This window comes from Pristiophorus japonicus, chromosome 16, assembly GCF_044704955.1.
Source record: "Pristiophorus japonicus isolate sPriJap1 chromosome 16, sPriJap1.hap1, whole genome shotgun sequence".
Taxonomy (NCBI): Eukaryota; Metazoa; Chordata; class Chondrichthyes; family Pristiophoridae; genus Pristiophorus; species Pristiophorus japonicus.
The window spans coordinates 18,138,160-18,151,321 of NC_091992.1; the positions used below are offsets into that span (position 1 = coordinate 18,138,160).

A 13,162-nucleotide genomic window follows, 5' to 3' on the forward strand; every position below is an offset into this window, starting at 1 on the left:
TGTCTCTTCACAGCTGCTGGAGACAGGCTGACTATATAAACGGGGCTGCACGAGTGCTTCCCGCTTTCCCCGTGCCGCCCACCACCATTTTGTGTTGTCCTCTCCTCTGGAACAACAGAAAGTTCCAGAGCCAGAAATATAAACTATAAACCATCACTCTTTTTAGAAGCAGCTCTCGAGTATAAATGTGGCACTGTTATGATCTAGTGGACACAAACCTGCATGAATAAACTCAGCCCTAACCCGGTAAATTAGCAGTTCTCCATGAAGAGAGTGGGTGTGGGAGAATGTAATGTCACATTGACATACAGGAGCGTAGTCTGCTGAAGTATGATAAGAACTGTAAGGGACCACCGTACTGGATCCGATCACGTTATAACTGTACCCCAGATGATGCTATCATGCGAGCAAAGTGAAAATATCTTGCCCTTATTGCCAGTGCTTCTAACCCCACTTCATTTGATTAAAAATACACGCTGCAAAAAAAAAAAGATTTCGGGAACAACTACACATTTATCTCGTTCATAATCTGGTTTATCGCAATGAGACACATCCACTGCAGCTGCAGCATTATGTCACTGGACCTGAATGAGCGGCATCTAACATATTCTGCCCAACTTGTTCACCATGCTGATTAGCTGAGGCGACTGTCCGTAAATGTAACTAACACGATCCTCCGACTCCTCACCACAGGGGCCAACAATGAAACCTTAGCAACAGAGATTACATATAGCTCCTCAATCAGCCAACATCAGAATCCCTGCTGCAGTAGCACAAAGCCTCTGCTTTGGTGGACTTTAAAAGCCACAACCGATGACAGTCAGGGCTCCAAATTACTTACCTTTTTTGTTAAGTGTCGTGTGGCCAAAAAAAGGAAAAAGCAGAAATCCGTCTAGGGCGGTATTGCCTGGGTCCCCTGTTATTCTTACATATTCTTACAGGGCTTGACAGGGTAGATGCAGGGAGGATGTTTCCCCTGGCTGGGGAGTCTAGAACCAGGGGGTCACCGTCTCAGAATAAGGGGTCGGCCATTTTGGACTGAGAAGAGTGGGAATTTCTTCACCCCGAGGGTGGTGAATCTTTGGAATTCTCTACCCCAGAGGGCTGTGGAGGCTCAGTCTTTGAGTGTATTCAAAACAGAGATCGATAGATTTTTGGATATTAAGGGAATCAAGGGATTATGGGGAAAGTGGAGTTGAAGTAGAAGATCAGCCATGATCTTATTGAATGGCGGAGCAGGCTCGAGGGGCCGAATGGCCTACTCCTGCTGATTTCTTATGTTCCTAGCCGCCCGTCCCATATTCAGTTCAATCCCAGTTAGTAGAATTGAATATCAGGTAGGTTGTATATCGGGCACCAGATATGACATCCTGATTTGTGCCATCATCTAAGCCAAGTTTCTACCCCATAGTAAAAGGTCAGTCTGTAATATAATAAAATCAGATTAAAACTAGCTGTAAAATCAAGCAGCAACGATGTATCAAATTTCCCCCCAAACCAGCAGCATATTAACATAGATATACCCTTCCCCAAAACTAAACATCTCATTTCTGGTCAAATTTATATTGAATTTCAACCAAAGAGTGGATTCTGTGCAATATATAAATGGGAAATGGGTTATTAGGACCCAGCAAAACCCGGTGTACTATGTCTCATCATACCACCATCAGCTACTGCTGCAACAGACCGGTCCAACATAATACAAGCACGCGTGTGCAGAAATGGACGCAAAATAAAATTGCTCCCCATCACAGGTGAAAATGCAGGGTGAAAACTGATCGTCATGACAGCAAGTTGGGGAAATGTTGAGTTGGCGATGTGATCTCCAATGAGAAAAACTTGAAAAGGGAAACTCACTGACAGAAGCCAGTGAGTTTCCAGGATGTGTACCACAGTCTGCTTTCTATTATTCTTAATATAATCAGGCTGTGTAATTAACTAAATGCCCATCAGAAAGAAGAAGAACATAAGAAATAGGAGCAGGAGTAGCACATTCAGCCCCTCGAGCCTGCTCCGCCATTCAATAAGATCATGGCTGATCTTCTACTTCAACTCCACTTTCCCCATAATCCCTTGATTCCCTTAATATCCAAAAATCTATCGATCTATGTCTTGAATATACTCAAAGACTGAGCATCCACAGCCCTTTGGCATAGAGAATCCCAAAGATTCATCACCCTCCGGGTGAAGAAATTTCTCATCTCAGTCCTAAATGGTCGACCCCTTATTCTAAGACTGTGACCCCTGGGTTTATTCTCCTCAGTCCAGGGAAACATCCTCCCAGCATCTAACTTGTCAAGCCCTTTAAGAATATGTTTCAATGAGATTACCTCTCCTTTTGAACTCTGGGGAATATAGACCTCGGGCCCGAAATTCATCGCCATACCGCCCACTAATCGCCCAAAAACACAAGTATCGTCAAAAAACAGGTACATATCACCGACATACTGCCCAGCGGAAGTTTCATGAGTGACACACCGGCAGGCAGTATGCACAGCACCCGCCCATGGAGACCACCCACATACCGCCCAAAGGTGCAAGTTTCATGATATACTGCTGGAACTGCTTACCATCCTGGAGAAGGTGCTTTTAAGTGGATCTTAAGTGGGCAGTATGTACATAGAGCTGACAGGTTTGTTTGATATGACACAGATCTTTATAGTTCTCCACAGTTTGATGTATTTTTAAATGGATTGTAGTATTTTTGTGTTAGGCAATAATATAAATGGTCTAATAAAGCCCTATTTACTCCTTTATTAATGAACTATAATAAACATTTTATTAGTCCCTCTCACCCCCCAATCTCTCTCACTCCCCCCCACAGTCTCCCTCACTGCCCCCCCCCACAGTCTTTCTCACCTCCCCCCGCAGTCTCTCTCACCCCCCAGTCTCTCACCTCCCCCCCACCCAAGTCTCTCTCAACCCCCCCAGTCTCTCTCACCTCCCCCCAAGTCTCTCATTCCCCCCCAGTCTCTCTCATGCCCCACCAGTCTCTCTCATCCCCCCCCCCAGTTTCTCTCAATCCCCCCCCAGTTTCTCTCAACCCCCCCACAGTCTCTCTCACCCCCCCAGTCTCTCTCACCCCCCCAGTCTCTCTCACCCCCCCAGTATCTCCACTCCCCCAGTTTCTCCCTCCCAAGACTCTCCCCCCCCAGTCTCTCTCCCCACCACAACAATCTCCCCCCCACCACAGCAATCTCCCCCCCACAGCGATCTCTCCCCCCACAGCGATCTCCCCTCCGCCCCCACCCCCAGCGATCTTCCCCCCTCCCTACAGCGATCTCTCCCCCCCCGCCCCCCCTCCCCCACAGCGATCTCAGGCCGGCACTCTCTGGCCTCTCGTCGGTGCCTCTTGGGGGGGGCGGAGCTTGACAGCCGCGCGCGCGCACGCACAACTTGGGAGTCAGAATCCCGAGTCGAAAGGCCTCCTCCGCCGGCCACCGCCCGCTGCACTCCGCTCCCGTTACCACTGAGAAAAGCAGGATGAAACTCCCGTTCACTTGGCCCCAGCGATACCGGACAGTAAAAAATGGCGCACCACCCAGGGATCGCTGAAAAACGGGCGGAACTTGTGTTTCACCAAATTCGGGCCCCGAGTCTACTCAATCTCTCCTCATAGGACAATCCCCTCAACCCAGGAATCCATCTAGTGAACCTGTGTTGCACTCCTTCTAAAGCAAGTACATCTTTCCTTAGGTAAGGAGATCAAAACTGTACACAGTATTCGGGTGTGGTCTCACCAAGGCCCTACATAATTGTAGTAAGACGCCTTTACTCTTAAACTCCAATCCCTTTGTAATAAAGGCTAACATACCATTTGCTTTTCTAATTGCTTGCTGTTACCTTTCTGTGTTTTGTGTACAATAACACCCAGGTTCCTCTGAACACCAACATTTCCCAGTCTCTCACTATTTAATTACAGAACGTTGTAAGATTTGAATAGGCTTCAATGACACAATAGACCAAATGGCCTCCTTCTATGCCATAATTTCTATGAGACTAAAATTGAAAGGGTTACAATCAACAAACAGCATTTTATATAAAATATTAAGAAAGGACGTGGTTAGCACGATACACTAACACTGTTTCTGTTCTATGTTTCCGATCTATGTTTCCGTTCAATTTACCTCACAACTTGGCACACATTTCTTGGGGTCAAGTCTAGCACAGTTCCAGTGGACAAAAAAGAAACGGTATGGATTAAAGCAGTTTATGAATATACAATCTATTACATATGCAGACTATAGATATACTCTCTGTGTAGTCACTGTATAGTTGCAAAAGATGGAGACTTGTTTACCTGATGTACTATCAATAAGGTTTACACTGTGTATATACTATGCTGGCACCATTAGAGGGTGCAACTGGTGGAGACCGGGGTTTCCTGCCCTGGTGGCAGGGGCTGTATAAAAGGGTAGCCACCATGCAGCTGCCTCACTCTGGAGTTATGAATAAAGGACCAAGGTCACTACAGTTTGAGTACAACACATTGCCTCGTGGAGTCATTCATAAGTACATTACAGACATAATACGATCAATGAGGGACAGGTAAAGACCCTCTGGTCCATCCAGCCTGTCCCACACAATTGCGATAGCTTGTGTATCACAACAACATATACACTCCACCCCACCTGAAATCATGTGATCTCCTCAGAGAGGCAAAAAAAAGATTTAAAAACCCAGGCCAATTTGGGGGAAAAGAAAATCTGGAAAATACCTCTCCGACCCAGCTAAGCGATCGAAACTAATCCAGGAGATCACTCTGGCCTTGAACTCCCTGCAGGACCTACCTTCAGTAAGAGATGATCTCTGCCACAGCCAGAAACAAATCCAGCTTTCGCTTGAAGGCACTCAGTGAGTCTGCATCCACCGCATGAGACGGCAGCCTGTTCCAGAGGCCCACTATTCTCTGGGAAAAGAACCAGCTCCTGATGTCTAATCTTGATCGAGCCTTATACCACTTGAATTTGTGACCCCTGGTCCTGCCTAACCTATTTAATGTAAACGGTATCTATGCTAGTTGTTTTATATCTGGAATGTAACATATTTTATTCCAAAATGAGCTAATGCCCTCGAACAATTTGTACCTCCCAGAGCTGATTTTGGACAGTTTTAATTTCAGAACCAGTTTAAATTTATAACTACTGTGGGGGGTGGCGGTGGGGGGGGAGGCACTGCAAAGGAATACCTCAATATTATCAGCCCTTTTAACTAGTGAACAGCACTGCTTTTAAAATGTTCCCAACTTACGCAGAGAATTCTAGTCAAATACCTCATCTGAGTGACACTTGAATGAATGAAGCCTTGTTCGCTCGTGAAATTCCCCTGAAGACCATTTGCCAAGTTTATGCAGAAGTCTGTACAAAATGTACAGTAGCACACTCTTCCATTAAATCACACACCTACGATATATTAAAGGTCTTGCACACAGTATGCACGTCTTGTAACGGCGCATATACTTCCTGTCACACTTTAGACATTACACTTTGGATGTTCTCGTGGGGGAATCTAGAACTAGGGGGCATAGTTCCAGAATAAGGTGTCGCCCATTTAAGATGGAAATGAGGAGGAATTTCTTCTCTCAGAGGGTCGCGAATCTTTGGAAATCTCTACCCCAGAGAGCTGCAGAGGCTGGGTCATTGAATATATTTAAGGTGGAGATAGACAGATTTTTGAACTATAGAGGAGTCAAAGATTATGGGGAGCGGGCGGGGAAGTGGAGCTGAGTCCATGATCAGATCAGCCACGATCTTACTGAATGGCGGAGCAGGCTCGAGGGGCCGTATGACCAACTCCTGCTCCTATTTCTTATGTTCTTATTTTACACTCCAGTACATCTTCTGGCTCACTGTCAGTAGTGCCCCGTGGATAATTTTAGTTAATAGTTAAAATAAGAACTGGAAATAGCATGTCTCAAGTCTGCGCTACCAAAGATTCACGATGACTTAACCTCAACAGGCATCTAGCCTTGATCCGCAGGGTCAGCTGGAACAAGACCAAAGTGAAATCACTTGGGTGCAATATCATTCCAGCTACCTTCATTGCAGATCATGTTCCAATCCGAGATAGTGGACTCAGTGACACAATTCATTTACACAGTGATTTCCTCCAGTGGGGACTGTTTTCTTGACAATACTGTACTTGTGAGCTCCGCAATAATCTCTCGATCCTACACACGGAGATTGAAAGCAAGTCGCAATCTCAAAGTGCAGCTCGACAACAGATTAATGATGTCCGTATTTAAATGTGGCTCGGAAACATAGGTCCGCCCCAAAGTAATGAACAGGCAAATTGATGGGTTTTGGTTCGAGATCACTTTGCACACTTTGAGGGTTAGGCCTCAGAACAAAATCTCAAATGACACTGTCAAATGAAGCTGGTTGTTCCACAAACCTGGCTAATCAACCCAGCTGGTTGATTGGTACCAACTCTTCTCGTGTGGACACCTCATGCCCCAGCCAGAGTCAGACTCTGCCCGAGCGTCCACCGACAAACCACCACCCACACGGAAAAGGCCCCGCGGCAGACTCAGAACAAGATGGGATGACAACATTAAAATGCTCCTTAACAGCATGGACCTTGCTGCCATTGAGGCACAAATGAAAAACCCTGAGCCATAACGATTGGAAGAAGCTGGTAATGGCAACACCCGATGATGAATAAGCCCTAGATGACGACAAGCAACAGTTAGAGTGGCGGCATCTATAACACTAACAATTTTATGTCTGCACACACTTCCTGTTTACAAAATATTTACTTCCTGTCATGTTGTTGTTGCACATTTTGTGTCAACTTCTTGCATTCTGAACTTTCTATTTCTACATTTACAATGGAAGCCTCTCCTATCTAAACTTGTCACGCTCAAATTGCTCCCTCCGGCCAGCGATGTTGCTGTTGTCTATCAGTTTTGTATCTCCCAGCTCCTCAACATAACATAGAATTACATCAAATGTACAGCACAGAAACAGGCCATTCGGCCCATGTAGTCCATGCAAGCTCCACACGAGCATCTTCCCACCCCGCTTCATCTACCCCCTTCGATTCCTTTCTCCCTCATGTGTTTATCTAGCTTACCCTTAAGTGCATCTTTGCTCTTTGCCTCACCTACTCCCTGTGGTAGCGAGTTCCACATTCTCACCACTCTCTGGGTAAAGACGTTTCTCCTGAATTCCCTATTGGATTTATTGAAACTATCTTATTAAAAATCTGCGAGTACTGGGTCAATTATCTTCCCATCCTCTAACACCATTTCACCTGAAGACTACACTAGGCACCTGACTGCCTGTGAGCAATGCCATAGGAGATCGACTAGTGTAGTAGAATATTTGAAGTTGGATCTTCTACAAATCTGACCCCACCCTCCTAAATGCAATAGCAACGACCATTTTAGGGAATCTCTAGTAACATCTAAATTTATTTTCTTCCATAACAATGAATTGTTTGGATCAAATTGGTCAAACTCAGAAACAACACCAAACTGGGGAGGGGCAGTTGAATCTGTGGGGACAGTGAGAATGACAAAAAGGGGTTGGACAAAGTGTGCAAGCGGACAGATAACATTTTGACAATGCAAAATATCTCACATGGGAAGAATAATTGGCTGATGTGTCGTGTCGAAATGGCCACAGGTGACACTGAAAAGAGATCCCGCCTCACTGCTCAACATGTCCCATCATTACAGAGCAGCGACCGCAAAGCAAATAGAACGCTGAGCATTTCTAGCCAAAGCAGTGGAGGACAGAAGAGAGGACGTTATGCTGAAAGTGTAAGGCACCTTGGTTCGACACACTCTGCCTGATGTGTGTCCAGTTCTGCTCACTGAGACACAGGGGAAACATTGTGTTTTGGGCAGGAGTGCTGGCCACCCGTTTAAATTCTTGCCTGAATGTTGAATGAGGCAGGCACATAGGTACCCACCAGAATATTCTCTGCTGATCACCACTTTTCAGGCAAGAAACAGGCAGTTGAAAATCTCCCCTATCTTTCCTTAGATGGGTTTTTTTTTTTAACTCATCATCAATCTTCACAAGAATTCTTTCAATTCACGTTTTGTTTGCGCAAGAACCATTGAACTACAGAAGTTTACACCACTGAAGGCCATTCAGTCCATCATGTCTGCTGGCTCTTCGTGTCAGCAATCCATAACTAATCCCACTGCCCTGCTCCCTCCCCATTTTTTATTAGGCAGGGGAATTAAGGGTTACAGAACCAAGGCAAATAGAATGGAGTTAAGATACAGATCAGCCATGAACTAATTGAATGGCGGAACAGGCTTGAGGGACCGAATGGCCTACTCTTGTTCCTGTGTTTTGCTGTAAGTACAAAATCCTCTTCCAAACGTCTGTCAGGAATTAAATATCAAATCAAAACATGTGAAGAATTTAAACGAAATCAAGGGTGAGAAAAGCCATTCGTCCAATCAGTGCTCACCCCTCGAGTTTCCCAACACTCCCATCTTAGGATCCAACTGTATTTTGAACACATCGAGATTGTCGTCTCTAATTCGCCAATAAGAACTTTTCCTTTTATTTGGTAAATTGTTCAAGTTGCCAAGTTCAGTTATGTCATTGCAGGAAAATGGGACACTGCCCCACTTTTAGCACCTTCATCCACATCACCTTCTCCGAGAAATCCAACGGGGAATTCAGAAGAAACTTCTTTACCCAGAGGGTGGTGAGAATGTGGAACTTGCTACCACAGGGAATGGTTGAAGCGAATAGTATAGTTGCATTTAAGGGGAGGGTAGACAAGCATATGAGAGAGAAGGGAATAGAGGGTTATGCTGACAGATTTAGACGAGGAAAGACAGGAGGAGGCTCGAGTGGGGCATAAATACCGGCGTGGACTAGTTAGGCCGAATGGCCTGTTCCTGTGCCGTATATCCTGTGTAATTACATACAGTGCAGATCGGCAATTTGATTAAAGCAAAGGACAGCCTCCCAATCCTGCCCTGGTGGGGCCCTCCATTTTGAATGTGAGCAGGATGAGCATTTGCAAGCTGTCACCCACCTACCCCACAGCCCGCCCACTCTGTCCCCAACAGCACATGGGCTCGGCACAGATACCATGCTGCCCATCATTGCATCCAGGGGATCCAGAGGGTAGGGTCCATTCCCCAATCATAATAATACAGAAGCAGTACTCAGAAGGGAGGGGGTGCTGAAATGTGCAAGACCCACGGCATACCAGTTGATCATGATGATGCATAGAAATGTTGAATCAACATCAAATAGACAACAGCCCTTTAAGTAGGTTTGCACTCGGGAGCTGTACAGAACACAAACACACACTGCCCAATACAACAGCCACAGTGTTTGCACAATGTAAATAGGGGCTGTGCCAGTTGGCTCAATGTCTCGGTCAGAACCAGCCTACTCTTCAAAATAAAAAGCCCAGGCCAGTGCAAGAGGCAGCAGGACACGCCGTATAGCTTAAACTTTGTTGTATTGTTTTTTTCTCAATCCAATTTTCGAGTTAGTGATTTGCAATTGAGGCAGGGCGTAAAATAGTTCGCATTGACGCGATAACTCGGATCCAAACCAAACGCTGCTGCCAAGTCTCCTGCCAGGCAAGCTCACCATGGCAACACTTCCTCACAATAATCGCATTCTGGACACTGTTGGTTCCAGCAAGTTAGTGTCGCTTGGGCTGCAGCCCATTGCTAATCGATAGTATGCGATACACACACACACACACACACCTTCCAGGGTCTTGCACCAGCTCCAATGGAACTTGTGACCATTTGCTATTTTTTGGTTTGGCCAGATTTCTGCAATTTATTAATATTACATGTTGCAATACTGGGAGAAGGGGAGGAACCGTGCAAGGGGCTCAGAGACTAAGACCAGTCTGCAATTCCCCACATCTTGGGAGCTGTGGATATCTAATAATTAAAAATGAGTAAATATTGTTCATATTTTTTTTAAACAATTCTTACTCTTTTTCTCCAGCAGCTCAATAAACAGCACTGGGATTGTGGAGTGGGATAAAGCGATTGGCCCCGAGTGTCGCAGTAACAAAATAAAACCACACCAACATACCACAAGATCTTACTTTCAAATCCACTTTGCATCTTGACTAGGTACCATTAGCAACTTATTCAACAACAAAAAACTGGACCTGCTGATGGAAATTCCCATTAAAAGAAAGACTGCTAAACCCCCAAGGACTATAAATGAGGTTTTAGTGTCATTTTTCACAACAACATCAAAAATCTGCTTGAGGAGATGGATCAGTGTTCCTTTAAGAGTTAAATCCCTGGGCTGGTTGCCGGTCCGGGAGGAGTGAAGCCTCCCTTGGCCAAGGTGCCGCCGCCCCCCGCCCCTTGCCTTTACCTTGTTATGCTGAGCTTCCATCCTATCTGCCCTTGGATCGTCAAGCCTGGGAGAAGCGGACACGCCGGGCTCCCGATGCACTCAGCACTTTGTTTAAAGAGCTCGCTGCTTCCCCGCAGACTGGGGATTTACATTTGCTGTCAATACTACCGAGCTGGTCTGGAGAAAAACAGCACCTCCTCCCACAGCCTCTTAAAGCAACGTCACCAGCTTCACTGAGCTGTCCGACTGAAATGTTTGGGGAGCTGTACTTGGATTACACAATTTAAAGAGACAGCAGCCTCCCTAATTAGACCGACATTTTCAAATCCTGGTATTAAAATAGTTTTTGAAACATCCACATTTAATTGTGTAGTACTTTCAAAATTGAGCACTGTGAATTGTGTATTTTTGGGGAAAGCACTTTTCCTCAGCCTTCAATTTAAGTGGAGTCGCCTAGATACAGTTGCCAGATATAGAGATGTCAATCACCTCAGAAAACACCCAATTTGCTGGCATCACATATGGCAGTGGGAAAGTAAGCTGTTCAGTTGCAGTTGCCCTTGGCATACATTAGGATAGGCCCATTGTGTAATAAAAGAATTCACTGTGAGAGCTCTATCGCTGAATGTGGGGCAAAGACCTGTTCAGCACCGTGAGCTGCCTGCTGATTTTTCCACTTCTTCCTACATAGATAGGCTGCTGAGTCCCGTTCAAGCTTTTCAACTTCTTCTTGAATTTCTCATTCTTGGAAGATTCCTGACTGAAACACCATAGAACACACTGCTGACACCCCCAGGCTATGTAGAACTACTACTCGCTCTGGTAAGTCCTTGGCTGGGGGTAACCCTTTCCCAATGAAATCCTCAATGACAGTATGATTTGCTGTGATGGTCATCATCATCATAGGCAGTCCCTCGAAATCGAGGAAGACTTGCTTCCACTCTAAAAGTGAGTTCTCAGGTGCCGTACAGTCCAATACGGGAATTACAGTCTCTCACAGGTGGGACAGACAGTGGTTGAGGGAAAGGGTGGGTGGGGAGTCTGGTTTGCCACACGCTCCTTCGGCTGGCTGTGCTTGATTTCTGCATGCTCTCGGCGATGAGACTTGAGGTGCTCAGCGCCCTCCCGGATGCACCTCCTCCACCTAGGGCGGTCTTTGGCCAGGGACTCCCAGGTGTCAGTGGGGATGTTGCATTATATCAAGGAGGCTTTGAGGGTGTCCTTGAAACATTTCCTCTGCCCACCTGGGGCTCGCTTGCCGTGTTGGGAGTTTCGAGTAGAGCGCTTGCTTTGGGAGTCTTGTGTCGGGCATGCGAACAATGTGGCCCGCCCAACGGAGCTGGTCGAGTGTGGTCAATGCTTCGATGCTGGGGATGTTGGCCTGAACGAGAACACTGACGTTGGTGCGTCTGTCCTCCCAGGGGATTTGCTGGATCTTGAGGAGACATGGTATTTCTCCAGCGCTATGTTGACAAGTCTGATTCAGAGGCCCATAAGGATGGGCACAGGAGATGCTTACATTGATGGGGTTGGTTATTTTCAGGTAGAATAAATGGAGCATTACCGTACCTGTCTATACTGAACAAAACTCCTTTGGCCTCGGAAGGGTTGTGGGTGCTAGCATTAAGCAGCACCTTGATGCTGCCTTCATTGTCTGTGGTCTTTGATACACACACTTGGGTTCATCTGTTTCAAGCAACTTGCTTGTAAGTACTGAGGCGTTTTCTGATTTAGATGACTCTTTCAAGTTTTCTGAATCATCGGAGGAGAACAGAAGAAGGGACTCATGTTTCCTGTATCTTCTGAGCATTTTGAAATCATTGCCAATTCCAAGTAATATGATGTTTGGACGTCTCTATCCTCGCAAACCTAACAAGAGGTCAACATCGATCCTGGATCTATTGGAGTTGCCAAGCTTCTCAGCTTCCGGGATTTTCCTTTCCAGTTGCTTTGTGAGCGGCCACAAACTTGGTATGGGGAACAATCGGAATTTGCTATTCAGACCAGCAGGGTAGATAAACTTTAGCTATGACAGTCCTTGAAGACATTCTATTTACGGTATATACATTGATGATTTTCTTTATGAAGATGAAATATGGGGAGTTTCCTGTTGGAGATAGGAACCCTGCATCTTCTGAAAGTGTCAATGGTTGCTTGAGGGTGAAGGACATACTTCAGAATCTTCTTCAAATGAGGATGGATGCACTGGGTAAAATCTATCTACCAGCAACTGGAACAGATTCAATCTGTTGAAGGCACAGTCCAGATAATTACAACAGATGTCACTTTTATAGAGATAAAGTTATACAGGTACCACATTAAAAAGCAACATTATTACAACCATGCACTAATGATGCTCTTGCAGTGCGACCACAATCTGTTGACCAGGGAATTCTGCTGCACCTGCATTCCTGTTAGAAGAACATAAGAAATAGGAGCAGGAGTAGGCCATTTGGCCCCTCGAGCCTGCTCCATCATTCAATAAGATCATGGCTGATCTGGTCATGGACTCAGCTCCACTTCCCTGCCCACTCCCCATAACCCTTTACTCTCTTATTGCTCAAAACTCTGTCTATCTCCACCTTAAATATATTCAATGACCCAGCCTCCATAGCTCTCTGGGGCAGAGAATTCCACAGATTTACAACTCTCTGAGAGAAGAAATTCCTCCTCATCTCAGTTTTAAATGGGCGACTCTTTATTCTGAGACTATGCCCCCTAGTTTTAGTTTCCCCTATGAGTGGAAATATCCTCTCTGCATCCACCTTGTCGAGCCCTCTCATAATCTTATATATTTCATCCTCTCATTCTTCTGAACTCCAATGTGTATAGGCCCAACCTACTCA

General features: G+C 45.7%; 1 protein-coding gene across 1 annotated transcript in view; it reads right to left on the reverse strand.

Moving 5' to 3' along the window:
• The window catches only part of dusp14 (dual specificity phosphatase 14), a 36,541-nt gene extending 26,031 nt beyond the window's left edge, over positions 1-10,510 (reverse strand). The window contains exon 1 of the mRNA XM_070858069.1: positions 10,335-10,510. The gene's annotated coding sequence lies outside the window, so the exon portion shown is untranslated. The remainder of the gene's footprint in view (positions 1-10,334) is intronic.
• Positions 10,511-13,162: the final 2,652 nt, after the last annotated feature.